This window comes from Equus caballus, chromosome 27 (genome assembly GCF_041296265.1).
Source record: "Equus caballus isolate H_3958 breed thoroughbred chromosome 27, TB-T2T, whole genome shotgun sequence".
In the NCBI taxonomy this organism is placed as follows: Eukaryota; Metazoa; Chordata; class Mammalia; order Perissodactyla; family Equidae; genus Equus; species Equus caballus.
The window spans coordinates 44,861,585-44,889,098 of NC_091710.1; the positions used below are offsets into that span (position 1 = coordinate 44,861,585).

At 38.9% G+C, this 27,514-nt stretch overlaps 1 protein-coding gene across 17 annotated transcripts in view; it reads right to left on the reverse strand.

Annotated features, from left to right (window-relative positions):
* The window catches only part of TENM3 (teneurin transmembrane protein 3), a 2,419,468-nt gene that overhangs the window by 312,740 nt on the left and 2,079,214 nt on the right, over positions 1–27,514 (reverse strand). For 7 of the 17 annotated variants that reach the window (XM_070253230.1, XM_070253228.1, XM_070253226.1 and 4 more), the window contains exon 1: positions 8,838–9,001. The exons of 7 other annotated variants lie outside the window; for them this stretch is intronic. The gene's annotated coding sequence lies outside the window, so the exon portion shown is untranslated. Of the gene's footprint in view, positions 1–8,525; positions 8,761–8,837; positions 9,002–27,514 lie in introns of those variants that run through there. 3 more of the 17 variants (XM_023630971.2, XM_070253229.1, XM_070253227.1) reach the window with 3 other exon arrangements.

The window sequence follows — 27,514 nt, forward strand, 5'->3', positions numbered from 1 at the left end:
GATAAATTACATGATTTGTCTTGAATAAATACGGAAATACTTATAACACTCAATGGCTACAATATTTATGAAAGGTTGTCTACTGGCATATTTCTATTCTACAACAGTAAAGAGAACTTACACGGAAAGCAAAGCTAGGACTAAAGTCGAAACAAAACCTAACTCAACACAAACTGGAGACAGAACTCCATAATGAAGAAGGAAATAAACTTGAGATTAGGACCCACCTTCTTCTGCACATTAGCAGTTGAATAACCTTAAGCAAATTAATGTCTTTAAGCCTCAGTTTTCCCTTCTACAAAATAGGGGGTAAGAATATTTACTTCCTAAACTGCCTGCTACATATCAGGTGTTTTAACATGTCATAATAATTGTTTTTAATGGAAAAAGTGGACTGGAAGTCAGGGGCTCTGAGGCCCAGTTACTTCTTCTTTTTTTTTTAAGATTTTATTTTTCCTTTTTCTCCTCAAAGCCCCCTGGTACATAGTTGCATATTTTTAGTTGTGGGTCCTTCTAGTTGTGGCCTGTGGGACACTGCCTCAGCATGGCTTGATGAGCGGTGCCATGTCCACGCCCAGGATCCGAACCAGCGAAACCCTGGGCCACTGAAACAGAGAGCACAAACTTAACCCCTCAGCCATGGGGCTGGAGCCCCGGTTTCTTCTCAACAGAGGGATGTGGTGTTCTCCTGCCATTCCCAAGGGAGAAAGGAGTCTGTCTTGGGTATATGCTTCCTCTTTTACTAGCAGCTTTCTTAACTCTTTGACGCCTCAGTTTCCCCATCTTTAAAATGGAGATTATAAGAGTGCTTAACTTCACTCCATGAGTTGTTCTGAAGATGAGATGAGATAATACCTACATAAGAGGTTTAGCAAAGAGACCAGCATTTAGTAAATACTTAATAAATGTTAGCTGTTAGTAGGCCTTGCTTCTCCACTTACAAAATGTGTAGTCTGGATTAGGTGATCTTGAAGATTCTCTTTGGTTCTGAAAATTTCTAACTCTATTCACTTTGAAAGGAGAAGTTAGTAAAATTGGTCTTTAAAATTTTGTGAGTTTTTTGTTCCTAAGGTCAATGAAGATGGGGCAAGAGTAGAAATATGGAAATACGGAGTTTCTGTTCTGTTCTTTCAGCACTCCCTGTCTCTTAACCTCTTGGGAATAAAAACAGTGAATGTGTACTGGTTCTTGCTCCAAATTATCGTATTAAAGAACATATTTTCCCTACTTCGGTCACCCAAAAGAGAGTCTCATTAGATGTTTATCAGCTAAAAACAAATTAGAATCACATATCTCTTCATCAATGTGTTTAAGTTTCAAATGTATCTATGCATGAAACCTTTGCATAATTTTTTTCTTACTCGAATTTAGTGTTCTGATTCATTGAAATACCAGCTTCTTTTAAAAATCCTTAACTATGAAAATTAACATTTTGCTTCACCTAAACACCTACTACCTAATTGGAACTCAGCTGCCCAAAAATCTCACCTGATCAGAAATGCACAGAAACGGAAACATTAGGCCAAAAAGGCTTCTGAGAGGCCAACACTAACGAAGCTAACAAAATTAGCCCTGAGAATAGTCTTTGCTTAGAACCCGTCTGTTGCTATTTTATGCACAAATTAAAACAATAACAATGAACTACCTTTAGCTGTTTGATGACAGAGTAATAAGTGAAAGTTGACAGCATGACAAGAGAAGACAATGAAAACCTTTATCTTAAAAACTATACCTGTACTTGAACTGCACATGTAATTAAAAATTCTAACAAGAAGGAGCATGATATCTAGAACAGGTCTGGAGTCACACAGTACCACATTCAGATCATTGCTTCCCCACTAAATACCTGGGTAACCTTGAATTGACTTAACCTAAGTAATCATTTTCCCATCAGCAAAATGGAGAAATCCCTTCTAAAAGGAATGCTGTGAGAATAAAATGAAATGATACATAAAAAACATTTTGCATAGTTTAAGGGCTCAAAAATGATAGATAATAGTAATATTAAGCATTGTCATATGGAGCCCTTAACAGCTTCTCAGTAAATTATTATATTGTAACAGAACAAAGTAACTGATGTTCATAATGACGCTCTTCCATTACCAAGAAGTTAAATTATATTTAATATACTCATTCAGTAAGGATTCAACACTTACGGAATAACTATTTTCTCAGCATTGTGCTTAGTGCTGGTATGTAAAGATGACTAAGACACAGTTGTGACCTGAAAGAACTTGTCCCACTATGAGGGGAGAGAGAATTGTAAACAAATGATTACAGTACAATGTGTTAAGTGCTGTAACAGAAACCTTTGCCGGATGCTGTAGAAGTAGAGAGGGAGTAGCCAGCTCTGCCTGGAGCAATGAGTAAAGGTTTCAGGGAAGAAATACTGTGCAAGCAGACTCATGAAAGATTTGTGAGAGGGTAAGAAAACGTCTAACTATCAGCAACTATGTGAAAATGTTGAAGCATGCTCCATGGGTGGAAAGAAGGTAAGCAGAAAAGAGAAATGGAGGTAGGGGTGGGACCATGAAGGGTCTGAGAAAACATATTAAGGAATTTGGACTTATCTGAAGGACATAACAAAGATTTTATGCAGGGATGTGCCATGCTCATAATTATGATTCAGAATGCCCTATGATGATAGCGGAGAGTCTGGATTAAAGAAGACACAGAAGGCAGGGAAACCAGGTTAGAAGGCTGATGAAATAGACTTAAGTATGAGATGAAAAGAGCCTGAACTTGGGCCCTGATGGCGGGCACAGACTGGCAGAAGTGGGGCGGTGTGGGGGGCGGGGTGGTAATTCATTTTAAAGATATTTCAATTCAGTACGTTTGTATTTTAAATAAAAAGTTCTTAAAGGAATAAATCCTTCGAGATCAAGAAAATTTGACTCTCCTTATGGAACTATTTTTGGTGTTCTTGAGTTCCTTAGATTTTAGTGTTACATGATTCATAGTACGATGATAGGGCAATATCTCTGATAAGGTCTGAAATAATACTCTAGGTATTTTGATAATGGGCCAAGTTTTTTCTTTCTTATGATAAGAGTTGTACTTAGTACTCATTAATTGCAATAAAAAAGAATTCAGTAAAAGGTAAAGCATACACTAAACTCCAATCAGTAACGTTTGACAGTTCTGCCTAGGAAAACAAAAATCTCATATGCAGCACAGAATTGCTTTAAGTAGAGTTTCCAAAAAGGTTAGATCTTGCACTGTGTTTAAGAAAACTCTGCCTATTACTGAACAATATTTGTTCAAATATTTAAGCAAGAATTCCATTTTAATGGATTTGATATAAAATACATCACAAGGAAAATCTCGGCCATAAAGTTAAGAAATCTAAACTATAAATCTTTTGGTTTTGTTTTCACTTTTTAAGGGAAGCGATGACTCTGGAACAGCAGCAACAGAACTACTAAAACTTGAATAACCTTCAAGTCAACAGACTCAGGCACTTGTTAAAACAAACATTATTCCCACTGCTGAAATTGAGGTTGGCAAGTCTCTCCTCTTAATAGCTTAAAAACCATTTGAAAAGTAGCAGAATAGCAGCTTCTTTGCAGAGAGACTCATCATCATCATTAAAAGATCCTTAAAAGCAAATACAGAATGGTCAGCCAGCCCGATCACCTTAATTTTTAATGAAGGAATACCTCCGCATATATCAATGTATGAAACAGACTTATGAAGGAAAATCTACTATCATTAAAAAGAAACTCATTTTAATTTTCACCTTCACTCGGATCATCTACAGAGGAAATAGTATTTGAAAACACAAGGAAGGAAATATGATAAAGCGGTATATAAAAACCTGTCAGTGATAAAACAAGCAGAGGTGGCTGTCATAAAATAGCCAAATGGCTTTTTCCACCTCCATCAAGGTCACTTTACTGATGATGGGCTCAATAGGATGATAATGCATTTAACCACTTTCCGTGCGTCTGACTTCGACCTCACGAATCCAAATGGCCTTGTTTAACTACTCTGGCCTTTCAGCATTTCTCTGAACAAAGATAATTAAGGAGATGGACTGCCCCCTACTATCACAGGAATTGAAAGACAAATAAACTTTTAAGAGCACAGCCAGGTGTCTACTCCACTCAGACAGAACTTTTAAGCAGGAGGTAAAATGAAATAACGGTTAAATAATTATAAAAGGTTAACAATGTTAAAGTTGTTATATAGGGTAATTTTGTTTTATTTAAAAGAAGCATAAAAAGAGTTCCTGAGTTCATTTTACAGCTCTCTAGACAGCAGGTTCTCTCTCCGCCTGCAGGAAATAGCTTAAGACTATGGAAAAAAAGGTGCTGTGCAGAAACGAACATGAAAAAAATTCATTAGAACTCCCATAGATCATTTTAGTTTAAAAAAATTTTAGGTTAATATATATAAATAGAAAAACCGACTGTTTTTCTAATTAGTCATTTTGGTATGCTCCATAATCCATTCTACCTTCTAACTGCACGAAACAAGGCATTAACGTGAAACAGCATTTCAAATTAAGAGAGCGGAATAATAACACTTAAGAGAGAAACTCTTTCTCTTTTAAATACTATTGCATGTGGTTTCCCAAATCTAACTATTCTTTAGATGGGATGCGCCCTCAAACACCTGTGTGTACTTTTCAATTCTTCTTCTCTTGTGAAATGAATTTACCATCAGTAACATCTATGGCATAAATTATTTCTGGGATACTAAAGGGGTAGTTGTTTTCACCCTATTGTAGCAAAAATTAAGAGCAGATATTTCAAAACTTAAACACACAGGATTTGTAACTGAACAGCTGGGTTTATAAGGAAAATCAACATACAAAGACCAAGTTTAAAACAAGTGCTTTCTTAAATATTAAAATATATACCATTTCAAACTTACTAAAAATATATATAATCAAATAATTTCTCAAGATACAATTGTTATTCTCTATGGGGAAAAACAAATTTTGACACGTCAAAAAACAACCACCACATTCCAAATACCTAAACTGAGACTTCAATTCAGGTTAAAAGGTCTTAGACATAAATGAGCATTACAATAACTTTTCATTTTAGACAAAACTACAGTAAGAGTCATACAAATTCCATTTATTTTATATAATCTATTACTATAGAAATCTGTAATGCCAAACAGTCTGATAAATCTAAACACAATGAACTTCTAATGTAAAACATCTCCTTTAGAAGAAAGAATTAAGCGTTATTTTTGCTTTAAAAGATTCAGTGTTTGAGGATAGGAATCGCTTCATATATGATTATAGCCAAAATAGCACTTAGGGTTGATAACTTAAGATCGATATTCATACGCTTTAGACTTGTCCAGATCAATGCGATATAGCAAAAATCTTGCTAATAATTCTAACCTAAACCTCTGGGACCTCTCTTGCTCCTCTCTCCTAGTCCTCTAACAGGCCCTTATCCTTCTATACCTCTCTCTCTGCAGAGAAGTTTCACAACTTCTATTTGTGACTGCTGTTCAATTAGCTAAGAATCAGCAAGGTCCCTGGAAGATTTAACTAATTAAACATCCTAATAGTTGTGGCTTAGGTTTTTCTCCATAACTATATGGAAGTTCTGGTCTAACCCAGAAGGGGACAGCTTACTTGATGCTCAAAAAAACACTCCTGCCCCTAATTTACTTATTTACCTTCTCACTTTGATATATTACTGTATCTCCTTCATGGTACCAAATTCACAACATCCAAACATCCTTAAGAAAGGATATCCTACTCTCAAAGGTTCGGTGCTAAAGCACTCATATCTAAGATAAGATGGAATAATTACAGCCATATTTTAGTTTAAACTGCACATCTGTATATATGCATATATACATATATATATCTGTGCAAAGACAGAGTAAGAAATCCATAGTAAAGCAATAATATACTATATGGGTGTAAAATTTAAACTTTTAAAATAAGGGAAAGGTTAATAAAAAATTACTCATTCAGATAAAAATTAAAACAAATACACTGTCCTATATTTAGCACTTACATTTAGATTGTTAGAAAGGGGGTGTGTGAAAAATTTATTCACAACTGTTGAGTTAAAGAAGTCTAGAAAACAAAATAAATTATAAACATAAAGAGACTGATGTCCCAAAGCTCAATCTCTTAATTGCTGATCAGAGCTCAAAATAGATCTTTTTTCCTCCACTAATTGAATGAGTCTTGTTAAACCTTTTGAAATGCACTTTAGAAAATGCAAGAATACAGCTTAGAACAGGTTCTTTAATTTGGGTCATTTTCTGTTACTTGCAGTAGTGATGGGTGCTTAGCAACCCCTGTTCTGGTGGCCCTTTTAAGGAAATGAATACCTGGAATACAGCATTTTAATCTATTTTATGGCATTAATTATCAAGATCGCTGTATGTAGACAGTTCCTCCTTTGCCACTTTCCTACATTATGCGAGAAAGGAGTCGTGTGATAAATTGAATGTATTACTTCAGATGACAGAGGATCCTGTGCACTCCCCTACCAGGCAAACAAACGTAAGGACATAAAACTAACAGTAAATAGAAGCCACGGAAAGGGTTACTTGAATGTTTAGACAAGGATCTTACCCTGAAAATCAGTGTTCAGACAATTCCAAGAGTCCACGTTACATCACTTTTCTTTTTCTAAATCTTTGAAGAGAATTCAGTTCTATTATCCCGCATCCTAGGCCACTGATATCTAAGAAATGTGACGCCACACAGCCAAAAGGTAGTTAGATTTTATTCGGTCGTTAAAGATTTGCTGAATATTTTAAACATTAATTTATAAACCAGGACTTTTACTTGAGAAATGTAACAAGAAGATCATTTAAATTGTGACCAAGTTAGTCACTTCACATTTATTCGAAGGTTACTCAAATGATCAACTCGCAGGAAGACAAGGAAACAATGTAAATAAGGAGCTACCCAGAAGTTTTTAAGAAATCAGACTGCCATGTTAGACTCTGTAAATATGCCCATTCACATCTTACTAATAATTACTACAACAGGTTTAAGAAACTAGTAATTAAAAATATCTGGAAGACCGCTATTTTTTTCTGATCTCAATTATCACTGTTAAAAGTACAACTCTTCTAACTTTTTCCTCATAATCACACAATTCATTTTAGATTTCACATCCTGAAGAAGGCAGGCGCCCCTCTAACATATCACCATTCTTCTCTATCTTCACGGCTAATAAGAGAGCAAGTGACTCCCTCTTTGTCTAGAATGTATCCTAATTTCAGTCTTTAATGGCCAATTTTTAAAAGCTTTTCACACAGCCTCCAAAGATGAGAAAGGAACCAGGTGAACAACCTGCAGCCACATTCTGTAAGTTTCAGCCTACCAGTTAATACATACTTACCATCTCTTTAAATTAAACATACTTTATCCTTGATTTCAAATTTATCCTCACATTGTGTAAATCACAGTGTAAAATGGGATAACACCCAAATTTCTCGGGTTTTTTAACCTCTTAAAACAGATGGCCTCTGCTTGGGGTTTGGGGGTTTTGAACACTACAGTTGCATTTTAATGCCGAGGAATCCGCTGGAAAAAAAAAACAATGTGTGGCACAGGCACTAGACGCTGCACTGAAATATTCTACTGAGAGGCTGGCTTAGTAAATTAGCTGTATTTCTAAAATGCCTTCCCTGGATATTTTCAATCCTTTCTCAAGGACTACTTTAACAATTAGCACACAGAGGTCTCTGGATGGCTCTTTGAAACATTTAAAACCAGAGAACAAAAGGTTTATTTTAAAAATGAAAACCTTGGCTTGTACAACTCCAGACGTGAATCTGCTTTCAATTACTGAAAGTATTTCCACTTCAGTGGAAGGGGATCAAATCTTCAACTACACCATCTTAAGGCACTGAATTTGATTATATTAGGCTTTCAGAAGACAGAATGACTTTGTGACACAGGCACATATATTCTGTACATATCATTTATGAGATATTCCAGAGAGATAGAGACGCCAGCCACGGGAGAGGGAGGAAATGGGACTTCTCATTCTAAAAGCTGCCAAGGATCTCTGCTTTATTTTATTAAAATACACACATAAATGGTCAAATGATTTTTACTTTAATAGGTAGCGCACAAGTTTTTCCAAATCCTTCCCAACTATTTATCCACGGGAGTAATCTGCATGGCAACACGACGGTAAAGTTGGATTTCTTTTAGAGACTCCGCTCTAGAAAACCCTCTCCTGACAAAAATCACACCCTAAGTATTTTGCAGGAGAAAAACTGCCCTTTCCATCGGCAAGATTATTTTGTAGCTTTTTCCCCCATTCAGCAATTAGTATGATGGATTTTAGTTCATGGAACCAAAGGGCTGATTCACTTCAGCTCAATGCAGATTTTCAAACCTACCAGACACAAATGATCCCAAATCACTCCCAACGAATTCAACAAGATACACCGCAAAAGTCACAGGATGCTGGGAAAAAGCCTGACCTCACGGATTAGGACTGTATACCCCTCGCAAAATAATCCACCTAATTAAAAATCCCGGGAACAAAAGACTCGGTCCTCCCCGCGGCTACCTGCACCACTCCGAGGGAGGAAGAGTCCTCGAGAAAGTTCAGCCTTTACCGCTTCCAAATCCTGAAATCTGGTCCCTCAGGGGTTAAAAAGCCACCTCATTTCAGATGCTAATGTGGCCTCGGCCCCGGTGCCCAGCGGCTCGGAGCCTCCTCCCCTTCCGACTGCACCGGGATGCCCAGCGGGGCCGCCGCCGCCGCCTGGCCCCGAGCGCGAGCCAGCCACCCCGCCGGAGGGGCCGCGAGGACCGCGCGCCGCCCGCCGCCCGCCGCCCGCGCCCCGGCCGGGCCCCGCCGCCGCCGCCGCTCACCCACCTCGCCGCGGCGCGCCCTCGCTGTGGCCGTGCGGAGCCGAGCCCGGCGCTGCCAAGTTGCCTGGGTCTGGAGCGTATCATGTTACAGCGCCGGGCTCGGGGCTCCGGCTGCGAGCGGCAGCCAGACATGATAGGCTGAGGCTCCTCTGTTTACACCCGGCCGCCGAGGGGGCGGCGGCGGCGCTTAACCCCTTCGCGCCGGGCCCGGCCGCCGCCGCCCCGCCAGCCCCGCGCCCCGGCCGCCGCCTCCTGGCCGCCCCCCCCTTGCACACACACACACACACGCACACGGACACGCACGCCGGGGGCATTTTCACATCCATGCCCCTAACGAAGAGGGCGAAAACTGCCCCCCGCCCCAAGCTGGTTACAGACACGCTTGATAGACCCCGATCGGGGGTATTACCCACAAACACACGCAGACCCTCAAACATCAGTATTCCATAATGTGCTTTTCCAACTTGCTGTCGATTTTGCAAAATAGGTTTTCTCCAGAAGCACTACTTTCCCGTGCGCACAAAAGAACCTCTTTCCCAGCCCATGAATGAATCCCGACCCCGCGTCTGCCACCATTCATGCCTCCCGCAGCTGAGATGTTTACTTAATCCCAGCCAGAGGGATGGCCAGACGCCCCTCGGCTCTGCGAAACGGAGTGCCCTGGCTCCCCGGATGCACTGCCCCGGCAAGATGGGCAGACGGGGATCTTGGAGGCGGGAGTGGTCGCCGATGGGGGCCCGGAGTCGAGCGCCGGCGGGCGGGCGCTGCGTGGGTGTGGGTGTCGCCTGTGATCGCGGCGGGGACCGGCTCAGCCCGGCTCGCCCCCGGCCTCGGCTGCCGAGGCTCGGCCCCTTGGGTCGGCCCCGGGGCCGATCGGACCGCGGCGGGGGCTGCTCTGCGCCCCGCTGGTTCTCCTTGCTCTTTCAGACCCCCGTTAACGGGAGAGCCGGGCCTGCACCCGGGGGAGGGAAAAAGGTCCCTGGGGCTGGAGGCGTGTGTTCAAGTGGTCTGAGCTAACTCTAAATGATGTGCCAGGACTGGACACCCCTGATCTGGACTAGCTAATGTGGTGCTCTAACTAGCTTTACTTTTAAATAAAAGATATTGCAATATTGCAGCACTTAAATTTTTATTTTAAAAATTGTCTTTTCTCCCTCCAGATTCACTTTTATCATTATTTTTGCATTGCCTCCAGTTCAACGTCCCTCCTTCCCTTAATTTCTCTTTCTTCTAGAACATTCCATCTTTTTCGGCTTCTTCCTCTATTAAACTGAGAATTGAATGACTGAATGTTCATGAATGTTTAGATTCACCAGTGTTTTCTTCCAATTCCTCCACATCCCTCAAGGGCTTTTATAAATAAGCGAGAAAAAACAAGAAGCACTTTACATTACAATACTAATATCAATTCAATCAACATTTCTTTATATCATTAGCTGTCATTCCACATTTTAACTATCGTCCAAACATAGACAAAACAAACCAAAAAATGAACTCTACTTTAAGAAAGGAAGGATCAGTGTTCTCCATTTGTCAATAAGATCCAGTAAAGGCTGTATTCTCTCCTCTTTCCCATGATTCAACAGTAATTTTTTTTTCCTCTTTAGCATACTACCTTTACTCTGACTTGTCACTTTTTACATCTGTTGCTACAACAATGTGAATACGGCTCATCCAACTCTTGGTAGGTACTTTTCCTTCTTAATTTTCATTACCATCTAACACATCCATCATCATATATGGAAATGTCTGATGTTACTCGGTGTTTAAGCAAAGTTTCTATACCTCAGTGATCTTTTCTTTCCGTAACAATGGCTCTTCTAAAACGGTGACTCACAAACACATTCTATCACAACATGATTATCACACCATCCTGTCTATTCTTCCCTGAATGATCAATATGTTCACCCTTTAATTAGCACATTATTAAGATCTCATAGAAATGATTTAAATAGTCCTTTGACACAGTCTAAATTTTGAAGTTATTTCAGGGTTTTGAAATTCTGTTTAGTGGAACTGGGTCAAAAATAGAACAAGAGATATTTTGTGGGGCACTGGGAGACTTCTAAGTTCTTAAGCAAATACCTTCCTAAGTCATAACATTTTGAAAATGATCATTTCACGGATCATTGTAATGTGTGCGACTCTTCTGGGGGTGGAGGTTTCCTGAAGTAATTGCAAATAAACACCATATAACTATTTAGGCCAGAATATGAAGAAGGCATTGTGCAATTGGAATCTTAGAAAAATTAAATAGGTAGAACATTGCCCAGTTAGAATTTGCTAGGCCCGGGGGGGCTTGTCTGTGCTTCAGATATGTACCCCTGGAATTTTGAAGACACAAGATAGCAGATCAGGATTTGGAGTAGGACATTGGAAAGATGAACACTCTAATGGAAGAATGAAAGGTTTTAAAATCTTAAATCACTGTTTGGGTCAAGATGAATCTCAAGAAGACTGATATTTGGCATGCTCATTTCCCCAGATAAATGCTATGTAAATTGGTCACTGATTGATAGCATTTATTAAAATTCCAATTTAAAATGCTAATTAAGCACTGCACATCTATAAATATCAAATACAGGTTAGGTAAATTTTTCGGTTGGACTCTATTGGAATATTCTACATGTATATCTAGTTGTACCTTTTCTGAATACAAAACTAATTATTTTCACATTGGACAAAGACAATATCCCTTGAGAATAATCAAGGGCTTACTTTGAACACAGCTGAGCAGCAGCAGCAACAGCCCATGGGGAACTAGAGGGAGAGACGTGGTTTTAAACAGTGTCTATCACTGCAAAGCGAAGGATGGTTTCCACGGACGTCTTCCCAAGAAAGGACACAAGGTTTTGTGGCCACACCCATCCACGCATTAAATCACTGCCATGATTTAAATATAGGAGTCCTCTATAGAGTTCTACAGAGACGTATAATAAGGCACACATTAAATTTCTATTTTAGTCTACTATAGTTTGCCATATTGACGATGTCAGGGATAATTAGCATTATGGCTACTGCCTTCTATAACTTAAGCATTTCTTCTCTAAGATCTGCAGAATTCCCCGAAGTTCCATGAGCAGACACTATCAAATATGTGGAATTATGTGGCTATTTTATGTTCTGAATAAATAACCACATGGAATCATACTTGTGCTATTAAATAAATTTTACTTATAACTGAATTCAGTTCTTTAGGCATAAAAGCCTAATGACTACACACCACAAGGAAGATTTTTAAAAATGCATGAAGCAAACCGAATCAAAGCAAATTGTATTTAAAGAAAAAAAAAGTCCACAAGTGAGCTGTTACTTCCAACTGGCACCAACTTGCTTGCATATGAAGAGTTCTTCTGACCTCTCTCTGCTTAGGCCAAAAACCTTGAGGAAAAAATCAGAGTTTAACCAAAACTGGAATGATTACCTTTCCTGCTAATGATTAAGCAGCAAATCCATATTGTCAGAGGTGCTGATACAAAATCAAAATCGAACGATTTTAGCTGTGCTAAGTCTATGACAATGATAAAAACTAACATTGAGCTTCTCCTTTGACTGTCACAGTATTGGGCATTTGACACATACCATTTTTACTCATTCTTTAAGCCCCCATGATAAAGTAATACTATTCCATTTTACAGATGAGGAAACTAGAATTTCAAAGAGGTTAATAATGGGCCACAAAGTTACAAGTGCCTGAGCTTAAACCCAGCCCCAGGTCCAGAGTCTGTGCTTAAGCCATTTCATCAACTACTTAGCAACAACCCAGTAGTTAAAACTGGTAGTAGAAATATAGTTCACTTTCTAAATCAAATATGCCATGATAGGCCAGACCAAAGATTTGAAAATACGATACTCAATTTTCAAAATTGATAATTTGTAGATATGGGAGGGGGAAAAAAGAGGCACAGCCGCTGATTTCTGCTGTGTTTTGAAATTACCTTAAGAGTTAGGGTAACAAGTAGTGCGCATATTAGTATTCTCTGCAAGCTGGAATCTTGTAGAAGAATGAAAGAGTTAATAAACACTCCTGAACACCTGATTTAGGGATTGGCATAGGTCAATATATATCTGTCACTCTAGAATTCGATCTCTGTTAAAAATTACACATTTATTTATAAAGATTTGTTCTTTTTCAAATAACAAATAGTCAAAGAAACTGTTTATGTCACCAAAATTACAGTGCACTATCAATTGGTACATTAATAATTGTACAATCACTTTAGTTACCTGCTATGAATAAAATTTTAGAGTTTATCTTCTGTTTTGCAAAGTGTTCTTTTGTCAGTAGCCCGAAAGTCTCTAACAGCTATGTGGACTCTGTTATAAGCTGACATAATACTGTATTTAAAGCCATATTTCTGGGTTCTTTTTCCAATAAAGTTCAATTATCATTTACACTGGAACAAAAATAAAGGTTTGAAAACAAAGCCTTGTAATAAAAGCCAATTCATAATTTTTCACAGATGTCTACATTAAATCTGAAAGGCGAGCATAATATCTAGGTTATTCTTTGATTTAACCTCCGGAAAAATCTACCCACAATATAGCAATTTATTTCACAACTCTCTGAAATGACCCACATCCTAAGTCATTTCTAAAAGGTAGGTTCTCTTCTTTATTTTTAAAGGTGTTAAATTATTTCACCAAAACCAGAAATGCCTTCTGAAATATGATACTTGGTGAAGACCTAAGCCTCTTTTTTTAAATCTCCAATCATTGTTGTGTGTCAAAAGACCCTGTTCTTCTTTCTGTCCTAATTCGGGTGACCTTGGGCAGGAGCGTGCTGGGTCCTCCAGAGCCTGGGCAGGCAGGGAGGAGAAGGAAGCAGAGTCTGGGCGTGTGTGAGGAGGTCTGGACTCTTTGCAGGGGGCAATCAAGCAATGCACTGTATCCAAAAGGCTTAGTGAGCCTCAGCTCTGTGCTGGCAAAGATCCAGGTGGGAGGGAAGGGGGTGGGGAAGGGAGATGATTCCTCCCTAGTGGTGAGAACAGGAGGAGGGCAGGAGGGCAGAGCTTCAGGAGAAATCCAGACGGCCAGCAAGAGTTAGCAGGGGGTACGTATGCCAGGAAGCAGGTACATGGTAAGAGCTGAGGGCTCAAGTCAAGCCACCAGGGGTCCAAAGGCATGGAAGAAGGGAGTCTGCAGTAGAGTAACCATGACCAGGAAAGCACAGAAGCGGCCAAGATCGAGGGAGTACTACTCATCTCTGGGACATGGGACACAAGGTCTACAGCAGCAAGACTAATTCCCAAGGCCACCCAGGGATGGCAGTGTTTGTCCACGCGTGGCAACTTACTGGGGTTCAACTTATTTTTAGGTTTTGAAAATACGAATGCATTGTGGGGGGGGGGGGGGTCCTTGGAATGTATTCTTTGACAGTCCATGTTTAAGAAATGTAAAGGTGATTGATACAAACGATAGACTTGTAATGCTTAGGGAGCAATTTCTTCAATCTGGACTATTGGTTTCCAACCGTCATTCCATTCACCCAACCCCAAAGCATATTTTAGTGTTAGTTCTCAAGAACACGTTTTTCAGTTAAATGTCAGAAAGCAAGGCAATTTATCTTTGAAATTCAATATATTACTATAAATACTTTGTTTTGTTGGTTTAGATGCCAAGAATTAGTTGTTCATTGATGGCTAGTGAGGAAGTGATGTTGTCAGGTGGGTAGTTGTCTATAAAGACAATAGCTATCCATAGGTCAAATCCTTTATGCGATAGACAGAACACAGAATTCACACAAATGTCTATATTCACCTTTTAAAATAGGTAATATCAAAATTTTCAAAAGAATCCATATGTATTAAGATCATTTTTGCAAAGAGTTTACTTAACATGCCTTTTTTGACAAAGGAATCTGGATAGTCAATAATGTATTAATTTCAGGTGTTTTCATGACATAGTCACATGCAATATGTTTTTAGTCATTTTTTTTTCTATTTTGCGAGCATATATTATGTCTATGCACATATTTTTATATGCCATTTTGGATCTAAGTACATGCTTAATACCTCTGCTTTTTACCTGGGCAATTCCTGCTTGTTCATGACTTGGCTTGGAAGCCAGTTCCTCGATTTAGCCTTCCCGGTCCACTAAAAATAGTTTAAAGGCCCCCCTTTTGAGTTCCCATTGAACTCAGTAAATATCCTTTTCTACCATTCATCACGCTGTATTCTGCTGTCTGTTCTACTCATCTGTAGCTCTTCCCAGACCATAACCACAGGAGGGCAGGGACCGTTTCTTTGCTGATTCCCCAGCATTTAGCATAGAGTCTTGCACAAAGGAGACACTAATTAAATACTGGTTTGGGGATGGGTAGATGGATGGATCATTGGAAATGAATAGTCCGTACTAAAGAAACTGCTTGTTAATTCCAGCAATTCGATCATTTGTATTTATCACACTATTCTATAATTATTTGGCTTTCTCTCTGTCTCTCTTACACACACACACACACACACACACACCCCTCTAACCTAACCCAATCTCACATAACCAGCTTTTCGAGGGCAGAGACTGTGACCTTAAGGCACCTAGCACCATTGATAGTTTGAGGTCACTATTTTTTAAAGCTATAAATGTATACTTTTTCATTATAAAATCACAGAATTATCAAATTGGACATAAATTTAATACATGATCTAATTTGGTCATATCCTTCTGGATCCCCAGACACAGATGAATCTATTTGTTTAAAAAAAAAGCCCTGGGGCCGGCCCGTGGCCGAGTGGCTAAGTTCGCGCGCTCTGCTTCGGTGGTTGGCCCAGGGTTGCACTGGTTGGGATCCTGGGTGCGGACATGGCACCGCTCGTCAGGCCACGCTGAGGTGGCGTCCCACATGCCACAACTAGAAGGACCCACAACTAAAATATGCAACTTTGTACTGGGGGGATTATGGGGAGAAAAAGCAGAAAGAAAAAAAAAGAAGATTAGCAACAGTCGTTAGCTCAGGTGCCAATCTTTAAAAAAAAAAAAGCCCTACCGTGACATGTCCATTTCAGGTAATACATTACAATGTTTAAAATTGTTTACCGAGGGCAATTCTATTTTGAGAATCACTAACTTAACTCTCTAACACCACAATTTATGCCCAAATGCTCTTGTTCAGTCTTCAGTAGAAACGAAGAACAGCTGGTCACCATTTTGTCAACAAAGACTCTTCGTGAACTTGAAGATGATTATTCTTAAATCTTCCCTTAAGATCCACATTGTCATGCTAAATAATCTCAATTATTATTATTTTATTTTATTTTACCATTTCCTCATGGCTGTAATTTTCTCCTCTTTCATCACCTTAATGTCTCTTCTCTGAACCTCCTTAGTAGGATGTGTGGGGCTGGAGCTGAGAACCACAACCTCTGGGTTATCAGGCTCTAGATTTAGAGATCTAGACCCAAGAAGAAAGTTCTATGAGGAGACAAACATAAAGGAAATAGAGTGAAGCAAGCATTTCATTGAGTCTCTCTCTTTAAATATGCTAGCAAGGAGTTTAGAGATGGAAAGAAGGAATTTCGCTCTGTAGTGTACATTTACTAACACATTCCATCACTGTGGTATTTATGAAAGTAGATGAGATGAGAGGCAATAAGTAAACTAAGAAAGCAAAGGGCCAAGTCTGAGTCTTGGGGGGTGCTTAGGTACAGAGGTCACGAACAGGAAGTTCAGGCACCAAGGGAGACAGAAGGCGAAGTCTAGGAAACTGGAGAGAATCAGCAGTTACCAACAAAGAACCCAGAAGGGAGGTTTCAAGAACTGAGGCACGGAATGAGGCGGGTGATGGTTAACATAGCTATATGTCACCGATTAATAATTATGATGAGCGAAGTAAAGCTCTTGAAATTGGCAGGAATAAGCAATTTGTGACCTAAAGGGGAGTAATTTCTAGCAGAGCAATGGGGTGGATGTCAGGTTTAATGGGGGTTGACAAGCCAGTAGATGGTGGGGAAACGGAGACAGCTAGTGTACAAACCAGGTTTTTTCTTCAAAAATTTTAGATTTGAATTTGACTCACATTTATGGAATGCCTATTATGGGCCTGAAGCACCCTAGGTACTTTCACATGAAATGCCTTCTTTAATCCTCACAGGGCAAGACTAGTTTAAAACTAGTGTAGAAAACAGCATTTCCATTATTTAAAATACTCTGTAGGGAAAAATATACTGGTTCTTTTAGGCAAATTTCTACCTGGGGTCTGTCTCAGTCTGTAAAAAGCAAGTGCGCTTAGGGTCTTGCTACGGGCAACTTCAGCAGCTTAAGGGAAATCATGCAAAGACACACATTAAGTACTATATGACAAGAAATGAGTTCTCTAGAAAGGGAGTTGGGGATACAGTAAAAAACAGGTGGAGACAGGCTGTCAGGTAAGGAAAACCCCAAGTGTAGTGTGTCTAGTCCTGCAGGCTTTCAGCTTCTGAGAGATAGCAAGCTTTAGGGACTGTGTCTTTCTTTTAGGAGAACTCCTGCAAAGGCAATTAGGTCTTTCAAAAGATCTGGAATAATTGAAAGGCAAAATACGGGCATCTATTTAATTGATGCTAAGCAAGGTGGATATAAACTCCTAAGGCCATGACAGACAAAAGACTGACCACTAAGGCAAGTGTCCAGGTAAAGATTTTGACACCAGACTCTACAGGTGTTTCAGAGCCTACTATCCTAAGTGGCAATTTGACTTTGAAATAGAAACCACTGTGAAAATGTGTAGAGCTGTATGTTATTTTGGGCCAAAGTCCTTGGCAAGGTCTTCAACTAAAGGTTTGCACAATGTGATCATTCAAATGAATTTTAAAGATTAAGGCAGAACAAGTTAGACTATTTTAGAATTAATTTCACAATATTACTCATTAGATCAATATATCATTGTGTCACTTTAACTACAGAGTCTAAGATAGCTTTAGCTCAGATGATATAAGCAGCCAGAATAAGCAGCCAGGCTCTCATAGTTAGGTACAAGTCTATGTTGAATACCTGTATCTTTATTGGTTGTATTCTAGAAAGGATGTTGGGTAAATTTCCCTTCAAGGAATTTCTGGCAGGGTTTCAGAAGGATGGTTGGAATGAGGAATTTTCTAACTGGAAAAGAGCAGTTAGATTAGATCGTGATTAACAGCAATTTATGATTAGTGAGACAGGTCCTAAATTATAGCTAGGCATTTATTCCATAAAAAGCTTATTCTACGGCTTCGTGATTATTTCTAGCAATTTTAATAAAAACATACAGTGTCATAATCAGTGTCAGGAAAATTCATGGCTGTAATCCAGATCAGCAGGTATTTTTTTTGTCTACGCACTGGATTACTTAACTAGGCACCAGTGAAACTGATGATAAAATGTGCTCCCTGCAAAATAGAAGAACAGAAAAGGAACGAGGTAACCTCAACAGTTTGAACATTGAATCTGGCCCACCCTTCAGGGATTTCTCCGCTTCTCCACAAATTCTCTAGGAATCAGGAAATCTGAGATCCGGACACGGCTCTTCTTTTGATTGGCTGTGTGACCTTGCTAAGTCTTAACTTATCTGGGTCTCAATTTTTCCCTCTGTAAAAAAGAAATCTCTCAGGTCTTCTGAATCCTTTAAATGGCCGCGCAGGAGTTTCTTCCAGTTTCTTTAATGTCTTAGGGTAATGGTTTTCAGCTACTGGATATTTAAATTAACTCTTTTTCTCCATGATTTTCTTTTTCCACCCTGGTTTCCCGCTGTCCTGACTGTTTTGTTGCCTGCCCTCCCATTGTCAATTTACAGATGAAGCTTTTATTTGTTTAGTTTGAGGAATGAGGTAAAGGGCCCACTCAGTCATTTCCAAATGTTGACTTCCTAATGCAGATGTGATTTAGAAAACAGCTCTTTTCAACTTTATTCTACTCTACAGATGAACATTCCATTTGTTAAGATACTTGCTACACTGCAATGCATGTAGGAGGTGAGAAGTTCTTTCCTTCATAAGAATAGCATTGGTGACTTTTTAGAAGCCCAGAGAGGTAATAAGCAATGCGTGAACTATAGTGGTATGTGGTTGTTATCAGATTGTTGGTGGCAATCATGTGTGTTTATCCTTCCTAACTAGGTTTTACATATATTGTAAGGTCTCTCTCTTCTAATGCCTCTGGAGCCTGTCAACAACTTCAAGTGAGGTAGAGGTCAGTGTTCTATAAATAGGATGCTCTTGGTCAGTGTCATTAGAACACACCATCAGTTTCCTGCCTGAAGAGATCACACAGCATCACCAAATGTTAGGACTCAACGGAAACTTAGAGCTCATTGCTCAGTCCCCTTGCCTTCTTGCAGGGCAGCTGGTGGGTGATCCTAAAGACAGACATCTCTCCTATTTATTAGTGATCCTAAATATCATTAACATGACACTCCTCCATACTCCTTTAAGCAAAGAAGTAGAGGGGTGATATGATCTGCCTAAAGGCATCTGTTAGAGCAAACGAACCACTGTCAATAGAAAATTAGAATCCCTGTGACCTTCATAGTCGAACATGAAACTGCCCAGCCCCCTCTGGTTGATGTGGTATGTAATTAATATCCTTGTAACTAGCAGGGGGAAAAAAAAAACTACTCTTCCTGAGCCTAGAATCGGAATGCTTATAATTTTCCACTTCTTTTTTTATTTCTAAAGGATCAAAAACACTTTCCAAAGAGTAAAATACAAATCCATATTCAATTTTCCTCCAATTATAAAGAAATAAACCAACTTCAGGTCTTTCTTATATCTGTACTGACTGTGAATTCGCTGCTTTTTGACTCTCGTGAGAGAATAACTAAAGATCATCCTCCTCTGCAGAGACAGCAACTACATAGGCCTAAAAAGGGAATATTTGAAAATTCTCAAATTCATTCTTCTGCCTTTTTCCCTATCCTATTTCAAATCAATTTCCTATTTTCTCACATTCCTCCCTCCTGGCAGCTGCTCCTTCTGGGCCTTTATCTGGCCCGAGGAAGACGGGCAGGCAAGCAGTTGCCTGTTCGCTGAGCCAGCCCTGTTCCCATGCTGGAGACAGAATGTCTAATCTCCATATTACTAGCAGCATCCAATTGCCCCCGTCTGAAAAAGCATCTTAGCACTTGGGTCCACAGGCTGGGGGCCCCTGTCTTTCTTTTCCAAGGGAATTAAAACTTTTTTTCTTGGAATAAAAACTCTTATTGAAAAACAATAACAATAACCAATTCACAAGTCAAGTCACTAAAGAAAAAAAGTTCACCTGCAGTATCAACACTGAAGATGGAAGGAGTCATGTAAGAAATACTGCATTTGCAGACCGTCCAAAGCAATACAACTGAAGGAAAATGGCGTTCTGTGGTGGTCTGGCAGGGAGAATCGACTCTCCTGAACAAAATCAGAACTTCCATAAAACCGTGGAACTGGAGAGATCACCAGCAAAGATCATGAAGACACCCCCCCTTTGCCCCCAGAACAGACAGCTACTTAAGTGGAAATGGCATCTAGCATTCTTGATCTGTTTAACTTTGCATCAGACCCTTCTTGGTAGATATCCCGAACTATATTTTTATAGACTTCAAAGATGTCAACAAAAGAACAACTTGCATCCTAGCAATTGCCATGGAAGTGCCCCACATCTTTTCTCTATCATTGTTTTATTGCTCCCTGCCAAAGGGATGTGCTCAGGCCATGAGTTCAGCTGCTGTGGCTGCTCCTCGCCTCCCCTGTAGTGGTCCAGCCCAGCAAAGATGATTGACCGTCACTCTTGGTAAGGATTACTGAGTCCGCTCTTTCAGTCTTTCCAAATGGGTGTCTAAGTCTTGTTTTCTCTTGTAGTGTGTAGCAAAAGAAAATTATCGTCTGGTCTAATCTCTGGGATATAGTTTTATAAGCTCAAGGGGAAAAGGAGGGGAAAAAAGCAAGTTTAAAAATAAAATATACTGATATACTATTCTTCTGTTTTAATTCTATGAAGCATAATCATAAAGTTCTACATACAGTACAACCTACATATTTCCCGAAACCAGGTCCCTCTTCTGATTTTTCCTTTTTCCCTCAAAGTCCTCACCATTCTCATGGTCATCTCCTTCCCCTCTCCTTACCACGTCCAGTCCGACGTAGCTGTAACACTTCTATTTTCACAAGTACCTCTTGCATCCAAGCTTTTTTATTTCCTCAGAAACTACCCTACTTCTAAATCTCATTACATCTATCCCAGATAAGTCAATAGCCAACTACACGGTCTCTGCATTCCCACTCCAATCCATATTCCAGTCCAACCTTCCTAATGGCTTATTTGTAAATGCTCCTCCCATGCTTAAAGCCTCATTGGTTCCCTATTGAGTACAGAATAAACTCAACCCTCAGCCTATTAGCTAAGATGACCATTCTCATCTTATCTCACACTTGACAGTATGATTTTTCTCAAATATACTCCTACCCTTTCCTGCCACTGTGTGCATTACATTGCTCCCTCTGCCTAGATGTCCTTTGTCTCCCTTCCACCCCCTTTCTCTCACTCCCTCTCTCCCCCTTTTTTTCTCTCTGACTTCCATAATCTTTGCCATGCCTCAAGGCCCAATTCACAAATTATGTTATTCCATGATTTCAACTACCAGTCAGGCTTATATCCAATCACTTGATGTCTTCAGTAAGATGACCTACAGGCAGCATCTTAAAATGCAACATGTTCAAAGCTAAAATAATCATCCTCCAAAACTTATATCTCTTCCTGCATCCCCTGTGTCAGTGAGCAAAACCTCTGTATTCATCCAAACACTCAAGAAAGAAACCTGCATGTCATTGTTTTCTCTTTTATAAGCGCTGTTTTATCAGTGCTGATATCTCTTTTATCAGCACCCCACTCCTCACGTCAAATCAATCCCTAGGCCCTCCACCGTATCCACTATTTTCATCACCATAGTCACTGCCTTCATTAATGCAGTCATCCTTTTTCACTTGGATGCAATATTATACATGCCTCTATTCTTGCCTTCCTCCAACACGTTCTTCATATGACATTCAAAAAAATCTTTCAAACAGACAAATATAATCATATCAGTTTCCTGACTGAAAGATTTGAGATGGCTCCCCATTGCCATTAAGATAATATCCAAACTCCTTGGTAGGATTTATAAGGTCCTTTGTGACCTAGCCTCCTCTTGTAGTTTTTACTCCAGCTGTGGTTTCTGGCACTTTGCACAGGATATTCCTTCTCTTCGGAATAGCATCCCCCCTTGGTTAACTTCTATTTGTCCTTCATGTCTCAACTTGGATGGCTCCTTTTCCTGTCCTGAAAGCTTTCCTGTCCCCTCATGGCTAGATGCCACTTGGTTATTGCACATATCCACTATGTTAAGAAAACATAACAATCACAGCACTTACTACATTCTATGTATTGCCTTAAAAATACTTCGTTATAAAACATGGTTGATTGAATGAATGAATGAATATGCAAAACACTTAACCTAACTACATCTCTAAGCAAAGACTTTTGTACGTTAGAGAAAATTATAAGAAAAATCTATCAAAATGTGTACAAATCTAGGTGGATGCCCAACAAAGTAATAAACATAAAACACATTTTGGGGGCCGGCCCGGTGGTGCAGCAGTTAAATGCACACGTTCTGCTTCAGCGGCCCAGGGTTCGCTGGTTCGGATCCCGGGAGCAGACATGACACCGCTTGTCAAGCCATGCTGTGGTGGGCATCCCACATTTAAAGTAGAGGAACATGGGCATGGATGTTAGCTCAGGGCCAGGCTTCCTCAGCAAAAAGAGGAGGATTGGCAGCAAATGTTAGCTCAGGGCTAATCTTCCTCAAAAAACCCACATTTTGAATTCAAATCTACCTTAAATATTCTTTTACTCAATTTATCTCTCCTTTGGCATTTAGTGTCTTTTTCTTCTCAAAGCCTTCCTTGACCAATTAGTTGACATTAGTCACTTCCTCTCTGTGTTCCCCTGGCTCTTCGTTTCTGATTGTATTACAACACGATTCCCAGTGCTTGCTGTGGCTGTCTCATAGGCAATTCTAATGCAACATGTTTAAAGTCAAATATATCACGTCACCCTCACCCCTAAAGCCATTCCTCCCTCTTGTCTTTCATATTTCAATTCATTTAGCTCTCCATCGAGTTCACCAAGGTAGACGTTTCAATTCTTTCCTTCTACACCAACACAAAATCCATCACTATATCCTGTTGCTTCTACTCCTTCAATAGGTTTTGAATCTCCTTCTTCCTTGTCTGTTCATGGAACCACTGTGCACATCTGGAGCCTCGTCATCTTGTGACTGGATTTTTGTAGTATCCTAAACCTTCTCTCCCTCCTCTTTCTCTCACCTCATCAGTACGCCCTTTCCATTGCTACCAAAGTTATCTTTTAAAAATACAAACCAGCTCACGTCTCTGCTTTGTTTTCCACAAAGCCAAATTTAACTTCCTTAGCAGGATACCTGAGTACTTTTATATTCAGACCTGGCCTTCCTTTTTAATCTTCATCTGCTGCCTTTCTTCAATCCACCCTAGAATCTTTCTTTACAAAATGAGCTACCTACTGCTCCTCAAGCACACTTGGCCTAATAACATTCTTCTACATATTAACTACCAAATCAAATGTTTCCTCTACCCGCTACCTTTTGTTACCCTCCAGACCAAAAACCATAGCTGCATCATATACCTCTGTGATAGCACTGCATTGAGGCATGACGGGCGGAGGCGTTAGAGAGGCCTGAGTTCAAATTCTGCCTCTTCCACTTACTAGACGTGTGATCTTGGAGAAATTACTTGATGTTTTTGAGCTTCAAGTATGTAAGTAAAATAGGAATAACATAATACCTGTGTCATTAGATTGTTGTGAAAATTAAATGAGAGTTTATGAAACATACCTATCATTGTGCTGAAATATGGTAGGACTCAAAGGCAGGGTTCATATTTTATCCATCGTTCAATCCCCCATAGTACTTAGGATGTGTAACACTGACTAAATGTTGGTTTACCTGAATTGAATTTGTGGCAAATTTTGAATTACCATGATTAATACAACAGTACCTGTTAGATGATCATCTGATTCTACAGTAATAAAGATTTAGAAATTTCCCGAACATCAAAACTAATCATTTGAATTTGATGTGAATTGTTAAGGAAAAATGGTTTTACTCCTTGGCACTAACAGAAATGTTAAATTCAATTAATCACTTTAGGTGATAAATGATTAAGAAACTAATATTGGATCTAAAGAATTTAAAATATAGGTGTGATATAAGTAAAAACAAGTACTTAAGCATTTCTATTTTTATTATACTCATCTAATCACATAGAGAAGAAATAGCTTATGCAAATTATGTACGTGCATATAACTAAATTTCATACTCAAATGTAATACAATTAAGCATTGATTTAATACTCATAAAAATTAGACAATTTTGATGGACACAAATAAAAATTAAAGTTATTTTTAAATATCCAACACCGCCAAATAATGCTTAACAGCCCTATGATATTATGGAATTGGAAAAGAATTTAGAGACAGAAGTGATACCTTATTTTTGACACAAATTGCGTGTGAATTGGCAAATATTCTTTGAGTCTGGAAGATGCAAAGACTATTCTCCTGTTTGTGGAATATTAATACTCATAAAATCCCCAAATACATTTCACCAAAGAAAATAACGGAGTTGGTTAGAGTCTTTAGAAAGAAGTTGCCTCAGGATCTGTTAGGTCAAAAGATAGAATATATTTCCTAGCACTGGGAAATATTGGACCTTGCTCCCTAGAACACATATATTTGCACACAGATTAAACAGCATTTATCCATTATGCTTCCTGGAACAGGAAAGCACTTATATCAGCACAATTCCCTTAATAAGAATTAGTTACCATCAGAGACAGAAAAATAACAAAACAAATTATTCTCCTTATAACTTTGTTTGGTATTATTTACTTCCTCTTGGAGAAATTAAAATATTGTGCTAGAAAAATTTAGTAAAATAAAATATTTTCTGAATGCATATTTAAAAAAAATATCTTTTTATTCAAATGCAAGCATTTACGGTAAAATATATAGGCTGTACCAGTCACACAAAGCCTTCCAAAGGCCCCTTTTTTTAGATTCTCTGCTTGGCTTCATGGTATTGCTCCTGTAACTCTGGCTCTAACTGACTGATGGAATCAGTAGCTGACCCAAAGAAAGCCAACTATTGGCAGGGCCAGCATCCATAAAATGGTCTGTCATGATTGCTGCGCCCCAAGTGCTCGCTCTCTACAGTAGATGGAGACTAGCCTCCACTGATCAGATGCTGTCTTTGGGACGCTGGATCTGGAGATAAAATGGGAGGACACCAGTCAGCAGTGGTGGGAGAAGCAGGAGCAGAGAACACGTGACTAACTGTGTAACTACAGCTAGGTAGCAATGGGTATCTCTTTATGCTCCCTCCACTTCCTTGAAACCTGCCTGAAGAGTTGCTGATGTGTGATTGACATATGTTTCTTCCAGCCTTATTGAAATGGGTTTCTGTTTTTCTCTTTCTTTGCCAAATGTCTTTATAAGAATTTCTAATCACCTAGGTAACCTGAGTAACTCTAAATCATTACATTCCAAAAGCAGCTAATATAGTATCCATCAGCATTCTGAATCCAGTTTGGTTTTCTCCATACCTTTGGTTAATTAATATTTACTCACAAACACTGAGCTTATAAGAAAGTTCTTTTGAAAAACATGTGGTATTTATAGCAAATACGTTAGCATGCTTTTTTTTTTATTGCCAAAATGTTTTGAATAATCATTTGTCAATCACATTTTCCTTTTGTGGGAACAGAAAGGTCAGCAAGTTGGCAAAAAAAAAAAAAAAGTGACAGCTCTGGATAGGGTTTTGGTAGGTGGGATAAAAAGTCACTTCTCATGTACACAGCTGCGTGTAATGAATGCAACATGTTTGAGGCCTATTCTTGGATCAGTTCCCCTACATTTTAAACTCAACTTTTCTTGGCAAGGTTTCTGGGGCCATACTGTGTATGTGTCTGAATTCTTTCAGCCAAAACCTCTTAATATGAAAATTCAGCAGTATTGCGTTTTGTGTAGATGTCATGACTCAAAATCCAGTCTGTTTTATGTACCATATGACTCAGGATTGACCTCTGTATTACTATAGGCTTATTTTTAGCACAAAGTGATATTTATCTATGTCATTTTCAATAGCCATAGATAAAGATGGGCACATATATTATCCTATAGGCTTACACTTTACAAGGAATATATATGGAAGGAAAGCATTTTTAAGTGAATTAACAGAAAATACATATAACTCAAACCACAGCCTGACTTTTACCTTGATGAGTAACAATTCTGTTGCAGAAAAGAGAGCCAAGAAGTTCCATCCTGGAGAATCCAGCTTCCTCTCTCTCCCAAAGGATAAGTTCCTCTCAAAATACGACCACCTCTCCCGAAAACAAACAAAAGCTCCCTCTTGCTTCTGTAAAGTTTTGCCTCTGTATTCTGGAATTAAAACTCTATTTTAAAAAACAAATTTTCAGAAAAATTGCAAAAGTGGTTTCAATCATTAGTATATTTGAAGGTCCCCCTGTAAAAATCAAAACAAAACTAAACAAAAGTAACAACACAGATGTTGTTAAGTGAGTATCAGTAAAAAATTGACTATTTTTCCAAGCGAAAAAAAATCACAATAATGTTTTAAGTTAAAATTTATGAATCTGGGGCCAGCCCAGTGGCGCGGCAGTTAAGTTTGCATGTTCCGTTTCAGCAGCCTGGGGTTCACCAGTTCAGATCCCAGGTGCGGACCTGTGCACTGCTTGTCAAGCCATGCTGTGGCCGGCATCCCACATATACAGTAGAGGAAGACGGGCATGGATGTTAGCTCAGGGCCAGTCTTCCTCAGCAAAAAAAAAGGGGAGGATTGGTGGCAGATGTGAGCTCAGGGCTAATCTTCCTCCAATAAATAAATAAATAGATAAGTTAATTAATTTATTTTTTAAAAAACTATGAATCTGAAAAGTCTTATTGAGTAGGCCTCCAGAAGTCACTCAGCACATAAAGAATTTGAATATCAAACCCAACATTAACACAAAAAGATTTTCAAAATAAGCTAGAAATCATGAACAGATGCCTCAGCATGGAAGAAAATTAGAAATACAAATATGCAAAATTGAAAGGCAAATATTTTGGAAACATGTTTGGAAATTCAATATTTTTCAAAAGATAATGAACATGGAAGTATTATATCTTCTATCTGAAAGATTGGGAATTATTCTATAAATTCAACAATTAGTGATATTTTATTAAATTATACTTGTTAAAGTATTAACTCTAGGTTCAAAATCACATGAAGTTTAAAAATACTCATCAGATCAGATAATGGAATAATAACAGGTTAATGCAATATTAGTTAAGGAAAATGATCTGGGCCTTAAAGATATTTAGGACATTGAAATAAGGACTAAATATTCTGAAATGCAATTAGTTTACCACAAAATACTTAATGACTAAATTAATCCCTAATTGGTTTTAACTTTTGATAAAAATATGGTTCTAATTGTCCAGGGTCATTTAACAGAGCAATCAAGATGATTAAAAAATCATTAATTCATGTTTTTCTTCATATTTCTGCAGAGATTGCGTAAGTGTCGATCATGGAATGACAATCCTCAGTCAGCATCTTTGGTGGGTGTCTTCACTGTCTTCAGCTTGTCTCCTTGATTTTATAATTTTTTTAGGATAGCGTAT